Source organism: Lacerta agilis, chromosome 2 (genome assembly GCF_009819535.1).
Source record: "Lacerta agilis isolate rLacAgi1 chromosome 2, rLacAgi1.pri, whole genome shotgun sequence".
Classification (NCBI taxonomy): Eukaryota; Metazoa; Chordata; class Lepidosauria; order Squamata; family Lacertidae; genus Lacerta; species Lacerta agilis.
In genome coordinates this window covers 64,442,209-64,463,934 of record NC_046313.1, presented here as the reverse complement: position 1 = coordinate 64,463,934, position 21,726 = coordinate 64,442,209, and the positions used below count along the sequence as shown (strand labels likewise).

At 43.8% G+C, this 21,726-nt stretch overlaps 1 protein-coding gene across 2 annotated transcripts in view; it reads right to left on the bottom strand.

The window, feature by feature from the left end:
- CPLX2 (complexin 2) overlaps positions 1 to 20,505 on the bottom strand; it is a 121,791-nt gene extending 101,286 nt beyond the window's left edge. Inside the window, exons 1-2 of one of the 2 annotated variants that reach the window (XM_033140396.1) lie at positions 20,172 to 20,505; positions 11,567 to 11,656 (exon numbers count right to left, since the gene is read on the bottom strand). The gene's annotated coding sequence lies outside the window, so the exon portion shown is untranslated. The remainder of the gene's footprint in view (positions 1 to 11,566; positions 11,657 to 20,171) is intronic. The other variant, XM_033140397.1, reaches the window with a different exon arrangement.
- Between the last annotated feature and the right edge of the window lie 1,221 nt (positions 20,506 to 21,726).

Sequence of the window (21,726 nt, the reverse complement as noted above, 5' to 3'; positions counted from 1 at the left end):
AATTGCAGTTTACCCACCATAGAGCTACAATTCCCAGCACTCTTTAACAAACTACAGTTCCCATGATTCTTTTGGGGAAGCTTTTAGTGTGGATGTGACTGAAGGCACAGAATATTCTCAATTGCTATTAAGAATAAGAATAATTTACTTTCTGGTAAATTGTTAAATTGTAAATTGTGAGAGCTGGACCATAAAGAAGGCTGTTCACCAAAGAATTGATGCTTTTGAATTATGGTGCTGGAGGAGACTCTTGAGAATCCCATGGACTGCAAAAAGATCAAACTTATCTATCCTTAAAGAAATCAGCCCTGAGTGCTCACTGGAAGGACAGATTCTGAAGCTGAGGCTCCAATACTTTGGCCACCTCATGAGAAGAGAAGACTCCTTGGAAAAGACCCTGGTGTTGGGAAAGATGGAGGGCACAAGGAGAAGGGGACGACAGAAGACGAGATGGTTGGACAGTGTTCTCGAAGCTACCAACATGAGTCTGACCAAACTGCGGGAGGCAGTGGAAGACAGGAGTGCCTGGCGTGCTCTGGTCCATGGGGTCATGAAGAGTTGGACATGACTAAACGACTAAACAACAACAACAAATTGTTAACAGGCCCGTGTGGCATGGACAAAGCACTTCTTTTTTCCTTTTTGGAAATGAGCAGCAGCAGATGGCAGCATCCTAAACTGGCTTTTAATGCCAGGCTCCTAGTATTGATTCACATATTCCCAAAGCACCATTCACATCCAGCCACTGGTTTGTAAACTGTTGCTTTTGACAGAATCTTGACATTGTTTTGTCTTGATTCATGCTCAGGAAAAGGAAGCTGGGGAAGAGGATGTTCACCAGTTCCCGAGAAAGCAGGTGGGACGGAGGCCACGCACTCAAGACTGGAAGGCTTGGCAAAAGTGCTAGCTTGATTCCAGATTAGAGCATTGATCAAGAATCTTCCAGCAGCTATGTTTCAGTCTTAGCAGGTGATTCATCAGAGGCACACTGAGAGAAGCAGAGTAAGGGAAGCAGCGGCAGCAACATAATTGACTCTAATAGAGATTTTCTGGAGTGACATCACAGCTTGAGCCTGGCCTGAGGTATGTTTGGAGAAGGCACCGCTCCTGTCAGATGCCTGTGGAGCCCATTAGTCATAGCTGCCTGTCCGTGGATGCTTTAGAAACTCTGTGGCAGCTGTGAGGCACATGGGCCATTTTGTCTTGGGCAAACACCTTCTTCCAGCTGCTCCTTACTGGCATTAAATGCTGGACTGGACTAGAAAGCAGGAAGGATGGGACCAGAACGGGCTCTTCTTGAAGGGCAAGTTTATGTGCAGAAGTAACTAGGGAGAGAAGATCAGTCAAAAGGTCTGAGCAGCAGTAAATATAATACATGCTAGGGGTCTCTTCAGCTTCCAAGACATGTCACACACACACAAAATCAGTGACCCTAATATCTCTTACAATGGAAAACTGTCTGTGGGTGTTCATCTAATTTCAACTGAAGTGGCCAGGAGGGTTCTTTTTTAATCACACCTTTTGCAGCAAAGATGCCTGCACTTGGACTGTTTCGGACTGCATCAAAACTGCATCGGCAACTCTTCCACATAACCACAGGGTTCCCAAGTTAACAAAGCAGGATGACCCGCATCGCAGGGTTGTTGTACGGTATTCTGGGTTCATCCACACTTGTGCGGTCCTGTGCCTACAAAGCACGGGTCTGAGAGCTTTTCCATTTGCCCTGCCACTTTCCCCAGGAAATCCCACTCACTAGTACTGAATTGGAGCAAATGTCAGTCCATGGAAAACTTGATTGATGTTTGTTCAATTTAGCAGCAAAGAGTGGGTTTCCCCGGGGGGAAGCAGCAGGCCAAGCGGAAGTGGGGCTGAGCCCTCTGTCGCAGCTTTAGTCACCCACCTTCCCAAATTCCTGAGAGGTAAAACAACAGCTGCATGCCTTGTATGAGGCTGTCTACTTCACTATTTGAATTACTGGGCAAAATATGCAAATAGTAAAAAAGAGAGAGCACATTCTTTGAGACAGCAGGATGTGCTTGCTGCTTACAGGATGCAGAAATCAAGGCAAACGCCTTCACTTTCAGTGCCCATGCTTTATGGTGCATGGGTGAATCTGCAAGCCCCTTAACCTGAAGGGGTTGTTTTGATCCTAGATTAAATGTAAATGCAGATAATCCTAAACCATGGAGTATAAAACAAGAGAATGAAATGCAACAATCTGTCTAAAGCAGCCAAATAGAAGGCACTATATGTGAACAATGCTGCAAAGCCACAAACCCCACACTCACAGGAAGATCTGCACTACATACGCTGATACCTGTGAAGATCCTGTGCTGTGTTGCTACCCTACTTTCTTTGGGCAAACCTTCCCAGTTATCATCCGTCCTGTCCACAGTTATGTGGGTAGTAGGCAACTGTCAAAACCATGGGGTTTGCCAGAAACTGAAAACCTCATGCAGTTCAGAAGCATCCTGAACCAATGCATGTGTGCTCAGTAGTCAGTCCTACTGTGTTTCACGACATGTTCTCTATTAAGTGTGCATAGGATTGCAGCCTCAGGACGGCAGTGCTTCCTCATACTCTTAAAAACCCATGCATCTGGATCACAATCCCTTGTGTGCACTGATCTGAAGTGACTAGATAGGCTGGCTCCCCATTGGAAGCTGTTAAGGAGAGGCTGGATGGCCACCTATCGCAAATGCTACAGCAGTGGGCTTTGTGCATTTGCAGGGGTTGGACTGGATGACGTTTGGAGTTCCTTCCCAATCCTTATGATACTATGAATGGTGGAACCCTGGCAGGGCTGGGCAGCCCATGTTCACACTGTAGTTTCCATGCCTGCAAATAATTTCCAGATTGGAACAAACAAACCTAAAAAAATGTTTGGGTGTAAACTTTCCCCCCCATATTCCCCCTTTTAATGCTCAAAGAAGCAGAGCTTTAGGGAGGAATCACAACCCAATGGCAGAACTGGGTTATAGGTTCAACCTTGGTGTCTGCAGGGACAGGCAATGGAAAAGTCCTTCTCTACCAGAGATGCTGGACAGCACCTGCCAGGCAGAGTAGAAGATGCTGAGCCAAATGGATAAAAAGTCTTACTTGTATATAGTAGCTTCCCATGTACTTTTTTTTTAAAAACTGCTTTACTAAATATGCAGAAAACTCATATATATTCATATAAATAAGATGGCAAGGATCCTACAAGGTCACTCAGTGGGCAGCCCCCTTGAACATTAAGACAGGATTAATTATATCCAATGTGTGTGTGTGTTTTAAAAAATGTCTGTGATCTATTATTAAAAACTTCCACTGGTAGGAAATCCACAGCCTCCGTTGCTAAGTTGGTTCTCTGATGAATTGCTCATGTGGTGGGAACATTATAATGGCTGCAGTTCTAAAAGGTTTCAATCTTGCTGTTCTAATTCTCTAGTTTGCTTTAAAAAAAAAACAGGAAGAAGAAAAAGAAGTGGTGTAAAGTAACAATAACCTCTGGAAGATCACTTAGTGAAATGGTGCTTTTAAAGACTTCGAGGGCAGGGCCCAGCTAGTGATGGAGGCAGTTGGGAAACACAGCAGAAGAGGAATTGTATTTGGCTGTTTTTGCAGCATAACCTCAGGGCAAGCTGTGCAGGCATGCCACATTAGGGGTGGGGTTGGATCCTGGTGCCAAAGGCAACTGAGCAGATCCTGCTGCTGCAGGTGGTGCCAAAGGCAACTGAGATCAGAATCAAGCTCACTGCCTTCATGTTTAAATATTAAACCAGCGAAGCACAGTCGTTTGTCTCTGTTCTTTAATTTTTAAACTTGGAGAATTTTGTGTTGGTGCACAACTGACAGGTGCTGAGCAGGTGCAGAATCCCACCCCCCATGCAGCAACAGCCTGGGAGTGTCATATTTGAGGGAATAAGTCTATTCAGCAGATTAAAAACAAATGAGTCTCTCTTCTAATAGTAGGAGCACTTCCAGGCTGCTTTTTTTCTCAGCTAGGCTTCAATCAAATATTGGCAAATTCAGGTTGTGCAATTACAGCTGATGGGGTGGTCTTGCACAACAAACCTTCTCCCCCACCCCCCCCAAAACTGACTTTTTGTGATAAGGAAAGTGATGGGAAATGCAATGGAAAGTGTGGTAATAATACTTGGTTGTTGCAACTGTCACCAAACCTCCACAAAAACAAATCAGAATGAATGCTCAATAAACAGGTTATCTGGAAGCATCCTAGGATGGCCTTATGGTGCTGTAGTACCCACAGGGCAATTTAAAATTCGTTGACTTCTCCAACAGCTGCTCACAGGCAAAGAATGAAAAAAGGAGGGTGTCAGTTTTCTACACTAAGTTGGGAAAACTTTGGTCCTTCCAGTGTTGTTGTACTACAAATCCTATAATTCTTTTCTATTGATTGTGATGGCTGCACTGATGGGAGTTGTAGTTCAACACATCTAGAGGATCAGAGGCTTCCCTATTCCCAATCTATTCCATATGCTACACACGTGCTCTCTCGTCAACCAACCACTCCTACTTGGGTTTTCACTTCAGCATTCCTCTGAAGGTCTGAACAATGCTAATTAAGGAATATTCTGTCCTTAGGCACTGCACCCCCCCTCAAGAACAGAAATTTCATTCTAAGAAACCCTTAGCACTCTATAGGTCTCTTAGCATGATCAAGCTCCTTATCATTTTAGGAAAATAAATCAGCACCTAGTTTGCCAGTGTCCAATTGAAATGATTCCAAAAATACACGGAGATGTATTTGTACATATCCATCTCTATTACCCGTGCTTCATCCTACTTCTACTTTGCCTGTCATGTCTAAATTTACAATGTAAGCTCCTCAGGGCAGGGATCTGTCAATTGCACTTCTGTTGCTCTGTCAAGGGCTGCCATGCACATTCATTACATAAATAAATAACAACAGTTGTTTCTCATTTGTAGCATACTGTCCCGCTTGTCTTCCCTTGAGGCTATGCCTTTTTATTGTGGAGCAAATATGTTTTCCCAGCATTCAAAACAATATTTTGTCACTGGGAAAAATGAGTTTCTTCTTCTCGCAGATAGCATGCATCCATTTCCCTTAGAGTTGCCATACAGCATGTGGTTGTGAAACTGTCACAGCCCCCCCCCCCTAATGAATATGGCTTTCAACTTGACTAGTGAGAAGCTCCACAACTATCCCCGTTATGACCATATTTTTGATCCTGACAGTTCAAGGTATCTGACAGTTATGTGTTTTCTTGCATTGCAGCTTCAGCAGGCGAGTGTACGTCTAATCTTCCTTCTTTTTAAAGATACTGATAGTCAGCAATGGGATCCCCATCACCCAGTGACTCTCTAAAAGATCACAGGCTTGTTTAAACCAGAGAAGCTAAAGTTAGGCATTGGGGACATGATGGAAAATTGGTTCTTCTTTAGTTAGAAGCAGTGCAGTAGAGCAGGGATGGGCCGAGACGAAGTGCCACCACTCGGGAAGAAACTCAACAAATAAGATAAGCATAGCAGAGTTATCTGAAGGTGAAGGTCCTGCTCGTGGTCCCTATCAGTACAAGGCAGCATGATGAACAATGACTTGAGACAAGTCCTTACCCACCCCCCACCCCCATTCCAAGTTTCCAATTTCAGGCCAGAAATACTAACCATGATAGCTGTATGTTACCTCTAATATCAGAGACGGTATACCTCAAAATACCAGAATGCCATCTCAATGGCGGTACCTGAGATATGGACCTCCGTTTCAAGGGAAACCAGGCAGTCAGTGGCATTCAGGAAATGTAGCAATATTTTATTTGTCCAGGGTTTGGGGCTTTTACAAAGTTTTCATACTCTGGGTTAAACTGCTGCCTGCAACATGTTAAGAGCATTGTTGTTGTTGTTGTTTAAAAATGTAATTTCATTACTGTGAGCTGCCCTGGGCTCCTTTCAGGGAGGAAGGGAAAGCTATACATTTGAAATAATAAAAAATAGCTATGGAAAGCTTTAGCCCCTCCCCTAATCTGTCTACTGTCACTTTAAAGCTGTCCTAAATTCATGGCCAGCATATCTTTTGATTGTGCGAGGTGAGAAGAAGCACTTCCTTATTACTTTAGCAATTTAAAGCACAATCCTAAGACCTAAGAGGGGACGCGAGTGGTGCTGTGGGTTAAACTACAGAGTCTAGGGCTTGCTGATCAGAAGGTCGGCGGTTTGAATCCCCGCAACGGGGTAAGCTCCCGTTGCTCGGTCCCAGCTCCTGCCCACCTAGCAGTTCAAAAGCACGAAGCGCAAGTAGATAAAATAGGTACCGCTCCGGCAGGAAGGTAAATGGCGTTTCCATGTGCTGCTCTGGTTTGCCAGAAGCTGCTTAGTCCTGCTGGCCACATGACCCGGAAGCTGGACGCCGGCTCCCTCGGCCAGTAACACGAGATGAGCGCCGCAACCCCAGAGTCATCCGCGACTGGACCTAACAGTCAGGGGTCCCTTTACCTTTACCTAAGACCTAAAGAGTTCTGTGGAGCTGACTCCCACTGAGTGTGAATAAGCTTGCAGCTTGAGACTGCAATTCTATGCAAACTTACCTATGTGTAGGCCTCATCGAAAACAGTGCAACTTATGTCTGAGGACTGTGCTATTAGAGCCACTGCACAACATGCGGTGCACATGCACACACATTGCTTAGAATGTGTAGTGTAATGTGGAAGCTGTAAACTAATGCAAGATCCCATCTCTTCTGTGCAAAGAAAAATGGCAAGTTGCACTGAGCAGGGGTTGTGGTGGTGTCTTGCTTCAGTTGTCACTGTTATCTCATCAGAAGTGACTCAGAGTTCCTTTCCCTTTTATTTCTCTCCACTTCAGAAAGCTTAAACAATTTTGCTGTCAAAAATAAATAAATATCTCTGTCTTTTAAGGCTGTACAGGGATGTAAAGTAGCAGAACTGTACATTGTACATCCCACCATATTGTATTATGAGGGCCTTGCGGGAGTATTGTGCAGGAGCAACAATGCACTTGGGGCATATAGAGATACCACAATAACAGAACTTGCATTATGAGATGCATGTATTATCTCCAGCTCTGACAAACATCTTAGGATCAATACAATAAAATGAGTTGTTTCAGTCAGTTTTTTTTTAAATGTGGAATTGAATTTGGAGCTGTCTTCTGAAAGAAAGGTGGTCTATGTGTATGTGAGTGCCTCTGCCATAAATAATCTGATGGATACATAGAGTTACGGTAGATTAAATTCATGGGAGGGTGTGTGTGGCTATCAACAGCTACCAGCTGTGATGGCTCGGCTCTGCCTTCATGGTTAGAGGTAGTGGTGCTTCTGAGGACCAGTTTTTAGAAACCACAGGAGGGGAGAGTACCCCTTTTTGCCTGAATCCTGCTTGCAGGTTTCCCACAGGTATCTGATTGGCTACTGTGTGAACAGGCTGCCATAGGCCTGATCCAGAAGGCAAAGTTCCTTTGCCTATAAGGACTTTCCCATCCATATTATGAAGGTAAATGTAAACATACAAAGGCTGCAGATACAGAGGTACCCTCCACCCCTGAAGTGAATGCGTGAGTCTGCGCAAAGGGGGACAAAAAGCAGCTTCGTGTGCTTGAGCTAAAGGCTATATGCTTACGATCGTATTGCAAATAATACATTATCTGGCTGTGTAACTTAGTCTAAATTAACATTCTACCTTTAGTAGATGTGCATCTAGCATTTTAACTGGTTACTCACAGTGCAAACATGTACTCAGTGCAGATTTACTCAGAAGTAACTACAGTTGTACCTTGGCTGACGAATGCCTTGCGACTCAAATGTTTTGGCTCCCGAACGCCACAAACCCAGAAGTGAGTGCTCCAGTTTGCGAATGTTCTTTGGAACCCGAACGTCCGATGCGGCTTCTGCAGCTTCCAATTGGTTGCAGGAGCTTCCTGCAGCCAATCAGAAGCCATGCCTTGGTTTCCAAACATTTCAGAAGTTGAACAGACTTCCGGAATGGATTCCAATTGACCTCCGAGGTACCACTGTATTAAGATTAGCTTGTATTAAGCAGGTTCAGAATTGCAACCCTAGTTGGTTTCATTGTGAAACTTAAGACAACCAATTGAGCGGAAACCTTCAAATAATGGCCCATATCTTAAGGTTTCACTAATCTATCACTAGGAAGAATGAATTAATGCAATCCAGCACAGACAAACTAGGCATGCTAAAATCCACTGAAATCAATGGGCTTAACTGGGCCCATGTGCTATGCCATAGCAATTAAGTTTTGCATACAGTTTTTGAAGGAACAAATATTCACATCACATGCTATGTGCCACTTTGGTATGCTATGTGCAGGGGGGCATATAACTCTTATTATAAGTAAGTAAATAAATAAATCCAAGAAAAGTATGCCATGAAAAAATCTCCAGTTAAAAGGACGTGAAGCAGCCTGTGCTGAGAAAGTCCCCTGCCAAAGGCTCTGGAGAGTTGCTGATATATTCCTGCTTTTTGAGGAATTTCCTCTACAACCCAACTCCACTTGACAATAAAATAGAAAAAAGAACTATAATACAACTAAACAATAAATCCCAAGTGGATATCCCCGGAAGAGGCAAAGGTGGTAAAGAAGAAAAACATGAAAGGGAACTGGTTAACATATGATTCTTTACTGATAGAGGAAAATAATCAAGTGACACTTAGGAAGTACGAGGAGGTTAAAGATCACCTTTCTGGCTGGCTTGATTATCATCAATTACATGAAACTTTTAAACAAGATAGGAAAATTGGATTTGCGAAAGATTTATCCAAATTCGAAACAGAAATATTAAATAAAAATACCAAAATAATATCTAAAATGTACCAAATCCTTCTTGAATGGAAAGTCGAGGAGGAGATTAAGGAAGTCATGGTCAGATGGGCGCAGGATATCGGTCACCCTATAATGTTAAGTCAGTGGGAAAAGCTTTGGAAATAAACGGTGAAGTTCACTGCATGCTATAACATCAAAGAAAATATACTTAAGATGCAGTACAGATGGTACTTAACCCCATCAAGGCTTTCCAAAATGTATAAAAATCTTGCCAATAATTTCTGGAGATGTGGGGAAAGCAACGGAAACATGTTTCATGGGAGTAAACTTTGTCAAAAAACCAGAGGCTTTCCTCTTAAGCATTTTAGGCAGTGATATCCCAGAAAACTCAAACGATAAGCAACAACTGCTGCACGAACACTGATTGCGTTGAATTGGAAGGGGGAGAGCGCTCCGAATGTAAAAGATTGGCAAAATAAGTTTCAGGAGTATGTTGAGATGGACCAACTGACCAATAGTTTGAGAGGAAATAACAGACAGGTCTTTGTGATAAAATGGGAGAGATGCAGAATGTATTTACAAGGCATTAACAATGGTATAAAGTCTATGGTGGCCTTTGAGTGACCCTGGAGATGTAATAATTGTATGGTATAAGTTGAGGCTATGTTATGATTTTAGATTGTTTTTCAAATGTTATAAAGGATAAAGGGGGAAATGTTGAGTACTTTCACAAGCAGAAAGGAATGCTCATGGGAAAAGATAGAAAGTCTAATTAATTGGAAGAATGTTGTTATAATTTATTTTCTTTAAGACATTTTTTTCTTTCCTTATTTCGTGGAATAAGAATGAATAATATGTAAAATATGTAAAAATATGCAAAAGTAATATGTAAAATATGTAAAAATATTTAATAAAGAATTCTTGAGGGGGAAAATAAATCAGTATAAAAAGTACAAATTTTTATACTGATTTATATAAAATAAATGATGCACAACACAGGCCATATAACAGCATTAAAGCTGAAGGAAAAAAATGTGCAATAATTAAAACCAAAGAAACAAAGTACAGTAGACAAATTTGGGAAGACTTGGGAGAAAAGCTTTCAGTGAATGTTGAAAGTATAACAGGGTTGGGTCTTGTTTAATTTCTAATGGAAGAGAATTCTAGAGAACTGGCACCACAGCTCTCAAAGCAGGTTCCCGAATCACAGTGTGCATTACCATAGGGATGTGTGGCACATTGAAACAAATATTGGACTACATGGGCCTGGAATAAGACAACTATTTAAGTGAGAGCATTGAGCAGGGATGTGGAGTATGTGGCCCTCTAGGTGTTACTGGACTACATTTCCCAGCATCCCTGACAACTGGCATCCTTGGAAACTACTTAAAAAACAGAAACCAGTTTTAGTCAGACAGGTCACTAGATGCCAGTAACTTGTGAATGTAATCCCAAGGAAACAGAATGGCTGCTCGCTAGTTCTAGCTACCCTAAAGGGGAGACTATTCTTATTCTTCCATTATTATATTATTATTTTATAATTTGCTACAGAGTGGAACAAAGCCCTAAGTCTCCATGTCATGGAGTATTAAACACCTCATACAACCATCCTTCCCAGCTGAGAAGTTGCTGCACCAGACACTGAAGGCCTCAGCCTGAAGGGTAGCTTCTTTTCAAAGATTTGAGACCCTTTTCTCAACATTCATCTGTGTTCTCTCTTCCCAGTTCCTGCAAATGGGTCCAAAATTCCATTCTCCACTAAAGATCTGTAATGCATTTGGCCTCAATGCCATCACCGCCACCATAGGTCCCTTTGGCCTATCCTTGCACAGCTGGTGTTTATCCACATCCTTAATATCATATATAAATGCACATGTTGGTGACTCCGGCCCATAAATATTTATGGCAAAGGAAATGCAATGCACTATGTGGAGGAGTTGGGTAAAAGGAGCTGTGAGAAGAATGCCAGTTGTCACTTAAGTTTCCTCTTCCCCTGCCAGACAAAGGAAGCACTCAGGAGACCCCTAACTAAAGACAGTGATTTTCCCTGTAGCTATCTAGAAATCGGCACAAAAAGCATCAGCATCAGGCTTTGAAGAAAACCACCAACTTAGCCACACTATCCTAAGAAAGGTGCATAACTGATAAAAGGCACCATCTTAATTTCTCTACGTTTGATATTTCCCGCTCCGGCGGGAAGGTAAACGGCATTTTTGTGCTGCTCTGGTTCGCCAGAAGCGGCTTTGTCATGCTGGCCACGTGAGCCGGAAGCTGTACGCCGGCTCCCTTGGCCAGTAACGCGAGATGAGCGCCACAACCCCAGAGTCGGACACGACTGGACCTAATAGTCAGGGGTCCCTTTACCCTTTACCCTTTTAACATGATATCGGCATTTGCATTTTCAGTCCTGTTCCCAATGATCCCCTAACATGAAACCCACCTTTTTCCACAACTGCCACACACTGAGTTGACATCTTCATTGAACTGTGCTAACTTCAGTAGAATAGTATCACGGCAACAATTTGAAAAACAATAAGTGTACAAAGTGAAAAAAAGGATAATCACTGAAACATGATAATGGAGTCAGCCATGAAAACGTTCTCACTCCCATACCAAATTGCAGAGGATCAACATGGCCATTTTGTATCAATTTAAAAACATATCTTAGTTGTTTTTGCACTCTTTTAAAAAACTATTTGAGTTTTTATTGTATATTTGTAAAGCACATTGAGATGTATGCAAAAGGTGATTCATACAACAAATAAATATGTAAGTAGCAACTTGGAAGCAGAAGAAAATGCACCTACCTTGCTGTTGATCTGCAGGCAGGTACTCCTTCAGGTAACTAAAACCAGGGCTCCTCAGTCAGGCAGTGCATGTCAAAGGCAGCACAGACCCTAGAAAGGCATTAGATGAAGAGGACAAGATAAAGAGAGTTTGGGCTTGCACTCCTGCTCTTTCTTTTGGTGCCACTCCTGGCCTAGCTCAGTGGACCTTAGCTAGCAGAAACCATCACCTGTACTATAGCAGCAGCAACAGTCTATAACTTACACGATGAGCCAGAACTTCCATTATAAGAGGCAACAGCCACAACAGAAGACTAGAAAGCACATCACATGCACTTCTGCTTAGCAATGACTCCCTTAGGAGACCATCTCATTATTTTCCAAATGCGGTTCCCTCTCCAGAATCTCTGGTTCAGCCATCTATTCAGCGCCAAATGAGATATCACGTGAGAGATCCATGATTAATCTCCTGATACATTGTTATGACTTTAAAGCAGTCATGGTGAACTTCAATTGACTGGAGCAGTGCTGCTGGAAAGGAGGGCGGATGGATATTTGGACCTTTCCCCTCATGTTGTTTTCCTGGTTTTACATGCTCCCCACCCCATCAGATGCTTCTTAGTCCTCCAGGGGGACAGGCACAACTGCTCTGATCCAATAAAGTCTACTCCTATCCTGTTTTAAAAGGGAAAAAATCCAGGAGTTCCAAACATGTGTAGCTTATTCCCTCAAAACATCTCTCCCCCCCTTAACATCCAGTGTTGTCTCTGCCTTTTATTTCTGGTTTCCATGCTCTCCCCCCTAAGAGTTACTCAACCTCCATTACAAATGGGCTTCATTCCACTTTCCTTCTGCCACGTAGACCATCCCTAGACTCCTGTCCTAGCCACTCGGACAGATTAGTCACAGAGACGGGTATGCTACGTGGTAAGGGAAAGATAAGCTAAATTGATTCCAGATTATTTTCCATGGTCATTTCCACATTGTTTTAGATATCAGTTTTTAAAACACATTTCCTCCTAAATTTCAGAATTTTCATATGTGTATTGATTCTGCCTTCAATGTCCCAGTATTTCACGGCAGCAGTGGCTACATCACGTTGGTTCCATTCCTTCCCCACGAACACTCTGGCTGGCAAGATTCCATCTCTGCTGAGAGTCCTGCTAAGTTCTCAAATATGACAAATGTTGTACACTGGACTGTTCCCATAATGTTGCTGGCAAGGATCTCCCCCACCTCTAAATTGATGATCAGTGTTGTCTGCACTGACACCACAGAAACCAGGGAAGAAAAGGGGACAGAGGATGACCAGAATTGTTCCCATTAGTCAGAAAGAGATCAGCACAGATGAAGCTGGTAGAACCCTGTGAATGTGTATGAGTGTGAGGCTCTTGTGTCTCTTCACCATTACAGTCTACTCCTTTGCATAAATGTATTAACTTTCTCTAATTTATTTTAGCTACAAACTTAGGAGCTTTGAGACATATACATGTGTGTGTGTGTGTGTGTGTGTGTGGTACTCTGATTTGGACATTATATACAAATGCTCTGAAAATTATAGGAGACTTGACCAAGCACTTGTTTTATGAACCCTTGTTTTCATGGAGGAGTGGACAACATGCTTTGCTCATGGAAACTCCCAGGAGCAATCCTTGACACCTCTAGTTAAAAGGATCACTGAAAGATCCATGTCTGAAATCCTGGAGAGTTCACCACCTGAACTGAATGCCCATATTTATCAGCCTTCAGTGAGCTCCAGATCTTTGCGGAACTTGGTGGTTTGTATCCAGCTTCAACTTTGTCAGGCTCCACTTGGAGCTCTCCAAGGTCCTGTTTCTTGCCTGAATTCCTGTGTGCTCTTCTGGTCCCACTGATGAACTCTGCCTAGAATGAGCCAATTGCCTGTCTATGGGAATGTGATGATGGTTAGGAAGGCAACGGGGAAGTCAGGGTGGGTTAGTAGGTTTAGACACGGAAGACTCAGGTTCAAATACCTGTTCAATCATGAAGTTTGCTGGGTGATACGGCTAATGAGAATAATTTCATACAGACTGAAGAAGTTACAAAACTGCTGATCTCTGGAGCAAGTCCTATAATTATCAGTTAGTTGTATACAAAAAGAGACTTTAGTGGGACCCTAGACACTAACACAATTATTATGGCATAACCTTTCACGAACCAAGGTCACCTCCATCAGATTGCAAACACCAACAACAAAACATGGGTCCCCAAAGGACAAGATTTATGTGTATCACACCCTGCCTTACTTGAGCAGACTTTAACATGCTATTCAGCCTTATGATTCTACAAGACTATGGAACTGAAGGTACCTATACTATCTTTTCTATTGCTTAATCTTTTGGACCATAGCTTTCTGCAGTTTAATCTGTGGAATTATTTGCTTGGGATGTTGTGGAAGTAAAGAATAAAACTGGGCTTTAAACAGTGTATCAGATTTTTTAAATAGAGAGAGTCAATCCAGTAATGGCGTCAAGCCAAGTTGGTCAGGGAATACAATCTCATTATCAAGATGTTCCTCTCCTTGCAGAAGCTGTGACTAAATGACAGAAAAATGGATCATTCAATAACGACTCCAGTGCCTTATACATTTCCCCTCATGCACCTAGCTTAGCCACTGTCAGAAACTATTTTGGCTACCTGTACATTGTTTTGACCTTGAAAGACAATTCTTGGAGACTATTTTATCCATGCCTAGCACTGGATTCAGCAAACCAACTACATGAAAACACAAACAGACAGGGAATCCAAATACAACTAAACATCACAATCCATTGTGAGATTTAAATCTGCTGGTCAAACACAGAATCTTCTAAGGAGGGTTACAAGGTGCTAACACGAATAATTGCTGCAATTGCAAAGTTACAATGTATGCATGCCTGGATCCCCATGTAGAGTCATCAGTTCATAAAATTGGAATGTCTACCTGATTCTGGCCAGGTTGTGAGCATGCAGGATACCCTGCACATGCATGGAAATAGCTCACAATTGAATGTTTGAACTGGCTCCACTGAAAACCACTGTGCTGGATGGAGGTATATGTGAAGCCTCATTCACACCTGGCAACTCATTACTTCATATATTTTGCAGTTCTTAAGTCAGCAACATATGCATGTGTGAATCAGCTGCAAACCCTAATGAAAGTGAAATTGTGGGACTAATCTAGAACCAGATTCCTTCTTATTTTAGGTATCGATTACTGCATTTCACAACCTAAACCTCTCGAAGTATAAAACTGGAGTTAGTATAAATCACCCTTGCCAGAAGGAAGCCAGATCTTCTATGCAACCACATTAGTCTGGTGCTACAATAAGGTTCAGCAGGGTTTCCTCCTGCAAGTTCATTTTTCACCCCCAAACAAGCCATCTTTTCTGAAAGGGCGATGCAGGGAGGGTTCAGGAACCTGTAGACAGACAGACAGCTCAAGGGAGAAACAGGACAAAGATGCTTACCTGCTTCTCCACAAACAACTTCACTTGCACTAAAACAGTGGTGGCCAAACTGTTTTAGTGCACTAAAACAAAGCTGTTTTGGGACTACAACTCCCATCATCCCTAGCTAACAAGACCAGTGGGCAGGGATGATGGGAACTGTAGCCCCAAAACAGCTAGAGTGCCAAGTTTAGCCATCACTGCACTAAAAGGTAAGAAGAATCAGCAGAAACCACAACATCAGCTACAGCCCTTCTCTGCTACCTATAGCAACCAGCTGCAGCAGTGTAGGAAAAACCCTTCTTCCACACACCAAAGCTTGAATAGTCCAGAGTAGATCCCAATCTACCTTCTGCCCACAACAGATCCAACCAATCTGAAGCAGTTAACAGTGAACATTTTATACACATTGACTCAGAAGCAAGTCTTATTGAGTTCAGTAGACTTGTTCCCAGGACAGCCAAGTAACACTGAAGGCAATGGAGGAAGGTAAGTACACACATAGTTATTTCTCATGGATACAACTCTACATAAAAATGCTTATTTTCTGTTGGATTGTGTCTTAAGATTTTATTGTACATGGTTCAACGTTTTCTTAAAACAAGCATATGGGCTAGTCAGTGCAGAAAGTATGATAGAAGAACCAAGAAATCTGGATTCCCCCCACCCCCGTCACTGATCTGGCCGTGTCTCTTCAAACAATGATATTGGCCTTGCTTATATTCTGCTCTCAGGACTGTCCAGGGCAAGATGTGTGGCTCTTTCTTACTATGTGTGTTCATTACTCATCTCACAGGGGATTCTAGGTGCTACTGTAATGGAACCAAAACAATAATGATCTGACAATCTGACTTATCTCCTTTTCTCATGTAAAAAATAATAATCTATGAAAATCCTGTTGGGCCTGTTTAGCTATCTCAACTGCTCCAAATAAAACACTAGGAAGGGTTAAGGTGTGAACTCAATTTCTCATCTACCTCTCCAAGGTGTTAATAGCTATGTCTAGCTGGGATGATTTCAATACTAATGCTGGTGCACACAGCAGTTGGAAGAAACAAACCCCCAGCTGCATTCAAAGAAGTTTCAAAGCTCCATCTTTATATGTACAGTGTTATCTTTTGTGATGCTTCCGAATTCTTCTGAACAGGAAATAATGGTGCTATCAGTATCCCAGAAATGGTACAAGGGTGATGATGCAAGCTTTCTAACACAGGGATGAGGAACCTGTAGCCCCCAGATGCTGTTGGACCATAACTGGTTGGGGCTGATGGGAGCTGGCATCCAATAACATTTGGAGGGTTACCAAGGTGCTAACACCTGAAGGATTAGTGGACAGTGACTTCTGGCAGAATTTTTGTGTGCTTCCCCATCTCCAGGCATAAATCTTATTCCTCAAGCAGAAGCTTTGAGCCATCTTACAAACCATGGCTGGTTTTCGTTGTTCACTATGGAACACTGGCTTTTAAAACTTTGTTCCGGGAAATGCTGGGGTTCTTTGGAAGCTCAGCAAGTGGGGCTGGCACATGATTAAAGAAATCTTAGCCCCAAAATTTGAAAGTAGGTAAAACAATAGCTCTGAAACAAGACACATGCTTTGTTTTAATGATGTATACATGTGTCCTAGCAGGTAGCCTTCTAAGGAGAAACATTGTCTCCTGTGTGAAAGAAAGGAATGCCTCCTTCAAGACGTTACTTGCCACCTGTGGCTTTAATAAGCTTTGGTTGTACCCGTAACAACTTTGTTTATTTTAAAAATATGCTGCCTGGTTTATTGGAGGGCACTGTTTTAGTTAATTAAAATTGTTTTCTATCCATTAATCTTAACAGATTAATTGATTAAACATTGTACCCTATCATAGATGAGAAGATCAGTAAAGATGGAAAAGCTTCCCTAAATTGCAACATGACTCCGCTACCAACCTTAAGCTGCAGTTCTCACAGCCAGAGAAGAATACTAGATGTGTTAAGTGTTGCAGTCCTGAGAGGACAAAAATGAGGTTCACTGCATTTGGCTGGTGCTCTGTGAGAGCTGACTGTGTACCTTAAATCTTGGTCCAAATCAAAGTAGAAGCATCTTACAGCAAATCCTTGGCAGTCAAGCCAATGAGGATGAAATGATAAACTGAAGGCACACAATTTGAAGATCACTAATACAGAGCATATATACTCTATGTATTTGAAATAGGTTGCTCTCCACATAATCTGTACAACAGACAACTCACTACTCTTATCATCTTGTTCACTGCCACAGGTGCATTCAGTTATCATGTTTTCTGCTGAAAGCATCAACATGTTGTCACCATAATTTATGCGCTCCATAAAATATCCACAGATTTTTGCCACATGTCTGTATTTCTGGTTCACGGCCAGCTTAGGAACATGGTTTGGGATAAATGGCACAATAAGGCAAGACTCCAAAAATTACCAGCTGTCCAAATATTTTTGTTCCACATAAATATGTGCTTGCCCTTCTCACTTCATCAACCTCGGCTTTCCCTTCCTTCCCCCTTCCTCTGTTGTTCTCTTCTCATCCCACTGGATAAGCAGGTGTAGCCCACAGTATTGGAAATAGCAAGTAAAGAAAGCCGGGTCAAGATGGGGGGCTTTTATCCTTCTGAACAATAGCAGAGAATAGAGTGATCCAAACTACTTGGAATAATTCTAGCACTCTTGTACCCCTACTTACCATAGGATTTCCCCCTCCCTCCAATCCTATATACAAAATGCTGAATGCATTAACAGATGTAGTCACATGATGAAAACCACAATTAAACAATACCACATTACCACTATCTCAACAGCTACCATGAGTAAGCACTCTGCCACACTCTGAAAATGAAAAAGGTGGTCAGACCTTTGCCATAAGGTCAAATCCGACACTCAGTGCTCAGCAGTGCCACATCTGACCTGGCTAAGTTCAAGTATCAGGGAAAAGAAGACACACCGCTCCCTTTTAATGCATTTTATTAAGTAGATTTGTGCAATCCTAAATAAATCATCTTAATTTATTATGGATAAACAAAGAGAGACCTATTGCAACCACTGTAGAGATTGAACCAACCACCCCATCCTTCCAAACTGTTTTTGGGGGGGGAAAGAGAAAATTGCTGCTGTTCTTCTGTTTCCCTTAATAAAGGTGAAAGAATGGTTAAGGGGAAAGTAATCCATATTACTCTGGATGACATTTTATTCTCATTGATCAAAGAAAGAACAGTATTTGATTTATAAATACACCATTGTAAAAAATGGCTTGACATGGGTATGGTCAAAAAATGATGTTGGTGCAAACTCCAATTTGCAATCTTGCAATTTCAAGAAATCAAAGCAATTTGCATTTCTCAACAAAAACTACTATACATAATTTTTAAAATACAGATTCCATATTCAACTGCTACTGCTAATAACAACAAAATCCCACATTTTAAGTAACATAATAATATATATCTCAAAACAATGTACATAAGAAAAATAAATTAAAAAATAAAGCAGATCATACACATAACAAAAAAAAAAAACACCAAGATACAGCTTCAGAATAAAACATTTAAAATATATAACAAAGCACACACACACACATACACACGAGAGTTGCTATTCCACTATTGAGATCGGAGACATCCAGGGACATTTTTGAGGTTGTGGTTTTGCTCAGGCCCTGTGTGCCTCCTAAGGTGCACCAGATTCAGGTACGTAGCCGTGTTAGTCTGACGCAGTCGAAATAAATTAAAAAATTGTCCAGTAGCACCTTAGAGACCAACTAAGTTTGTTCTGGGTATAAGCTTTTGTGTGCATGCACACTTCTTCAGATACACTGAAATTTTATTTATTTATTTATTAAGGTCAGGGATAGGTTGTGTGACACACAACCAAGTTTGGAGCACAAAGCACCACAGTACCATGCATGGTGCTGCACCAGTCCTGTTCAGCTACGAGCCATCTGTTGCAGTGCATGTTTAGATAGCCAATGCACAGATCTGATAACCGAAACTAAATAAAACAGAATTGCCATTCCTTCTGCAAGACACAATATAGTTGTGTTATCTATGCAGTAAAGCCTTTTGGGACTCCAGCCTCTGTATAGACCTCAAAGCCAGTACATTTTTTAAAAATCCTTCCAGGGACTGGGGGCAGATCTCCTTATACAGTACATTAAATTCAAGATGCCTTTACGTATTTGTATTCAAATCCCCATTCCCCCCTTACAGATTTTCCCTATTTGATTCTGGGGGTGTGAGAGTGCAGAAGGCATCGATTCAGATTTGGGTGAGAGGCCCCTCAGTTGCATTACCTGTTGACCTCGGCTCTACCGGAGCAGGCCCACCTCGCGGCCTGCGCCTATAGCATAGCATCGGCTGGGTGAGGGACTTGTGCGTGTCTGTACGTGGGGGAATCCCACAGCACCCCACACATCGCCCACCAGGCTGCCTAAAGCTCCTTTATTACCCTGATTATATAAGAAGAGGTTGGGCGGCTGCTTACTCTCATCACCCAGTGCCAGCTCTTGTTCTTTTTCCTTCCTGAGCGCTCCCTACCCCGCTCCCTACCCCGTCCCAGTAATGAGAATAATTAACGGATGCGAAAGGAAAGACAAAAGCATCCCTGCTATTAATAGGAGCTGGGAGGGGAAGCGAGAGGAAATGGGAGGCTTTTGCAGAAGCCTCCATGACTGGAGTGTCTGGTGAAGCCTCAATAAAAGGCAAAACAGCCTGGAGCTCTTTCCCCCGTGCACACACCACAGGCGGGAATAGATGGGGCTGCTTGGCTCGCTAGGAAGGAAGAGAGAGAGAGAGAGAGATAGGAAGAGAGAGAGAGGTGGAGAAGTGGCTACTCTCAGCGACACTAGCTAGGCCCTTTCCTGCCACTGCCGGAAAGCAGAGCCAGGAAAAGCCGCCGGGGGGACTGGGGAGGTGGGCGTCCGACTGGCTGGAAGAGTCGCCCTTTCCACCTGCGTCCCAATCCTCGGCGCGTCCACCATTTCGGAGCCGGGGAGCAGGAAGCAGCGGCGGCGGCGGCAGCGGCGCGGACACGCCCAGCCCCGAGGGGGTTAAAGAGGCACGCTTCCCTCGCTCGCTCGCTCGCTGTTTGCTGGGCAAGAGGCGCTGGGCCTCGCCGGCGGGGCGGCTGAGGGAGAAGCGGCGGCGACCGAGACAACAACACCACAAACAGCCATAACCCACCTGGGCGCCTGGCGCAGCGTGTGGAAGGAAGGGCTCCTGCGGCGCCGGCCGCCCGGGTCGCTCCGCGGAAGGGGGCGGGGAGCGGAGTCGCAGCAGCAGCAGCAGCCGGTGCCTCGTCGGCTCCCTTTGCCCTGCACGGCGGCGCTTCCACTCCCGGCTTGGGCGAGGGGAGGGAAGAGCGCGCCGGGTGGGGGGATCTTGCGGGCGTTGCTAAAAATAGCCGCCTCGAGCCCGGCAGGGAGGCTCGCACATTATCTATACATTGGTCGTAGCGGCGGCGGCGGCGGAGGGCTCCAGACCATTGTTTCCTTGCAGCCGCTGGGGGAGAGCCGCGAGGCGAGGTGGCGAAGAAGGCGCGCTTTTCTCTCTCTCCCTCCCTCACGTCGTTCCTGGAGAGCGAGCAGACGTGTCAGGCAGATAGAAGGGGAGGGCGCGGGGCAGAGCGAAAGGCGCGCTTCTGCACCGCACAAGCAGTTTCGGGGGCCGGGGAAGCTCGGGGTTGAGCGACAGGATTGGAAAGAGCTGGGTCGGGTTTGTGTGTGTGGGGGGGGGGAATAAGCACGTTTAAGGTGGTGGGGAGAGAAGAGCGGAGCCACCCATTTGCGGGCGGAAGGGGGGGGGGAGAGGCACTTATTTGTCCCTCCAGAGGGAAGAAGGATCGACCGCGTGATTTGGCTATCCTGAGATACTTTGTGGAGATTCCTGCATTGCAGGGGGTTGGACTAGATGACCCGTGGGACCCTCCCAACTCCACAATTCAGGGGTGCCAACTTGAATAAAATATTGGGGGGGGGGCGGAAAGCCCCGCCCCGCATAATCGTTCACATGACGATTTTTTTTGGGGGGAGGGACCCTCAAATATTTTAGGGGGGCGAAGGGACCTCGGCTTCTAGAAGTTGGCTCCTTTGCTACAATTCTGTGCTCCTGTTAAAACGCGACAGCCGCGCTTGGTTTTCTATGCAAGAGCTCAAGTTCTTAAAGCGAGGCTCCCCATCCCCTCTTCGAACAAACCTGCCGCTTTTGACCGTGCGAAAAGGCTGGTTTCTCTCTCCCTCCCTCTCTCTCTCTCTCTCTCTCTGTATGAGGGTTGTTGGAGCCTTTGGGGGGAGTGTACATCAATGTCCCCTCCTCCGCTCCCCTTTGGTCATTCATTTGCATCCTCCGGGTAGGACGTTTGTCATCGGCTTTAGGTTCTCGTCACTTGAGGGGAAAGTCGGGTTGACTAAGGAGCGAAATGAGACAATAAATAATAAATAAGTTTTTCACAGAATTTTGATGAGGTCATTAGTTAAAATGGGAAGTCAAGCCCTAAGGTATTAGGAGCTGGATTTGAGCAGAAACCAAGACAAATCTTGGGCTGCCAGCTTTTGCTTTTCGCTGGCTGGTTGTAATGGGTTTCTGCTTCCTCCTGAAGAATACAGTAGCCTAGTGGGTTAGAAAATTGAAACGGGGGGGGGGGCATTAAAGGAGGATATTTATTTAGGTTTTATCCTCCAGGTGTTGTTGGCCTACAGCTCCCATTAGCCCCAATGCTGTCTGGACTTACAACATCTGG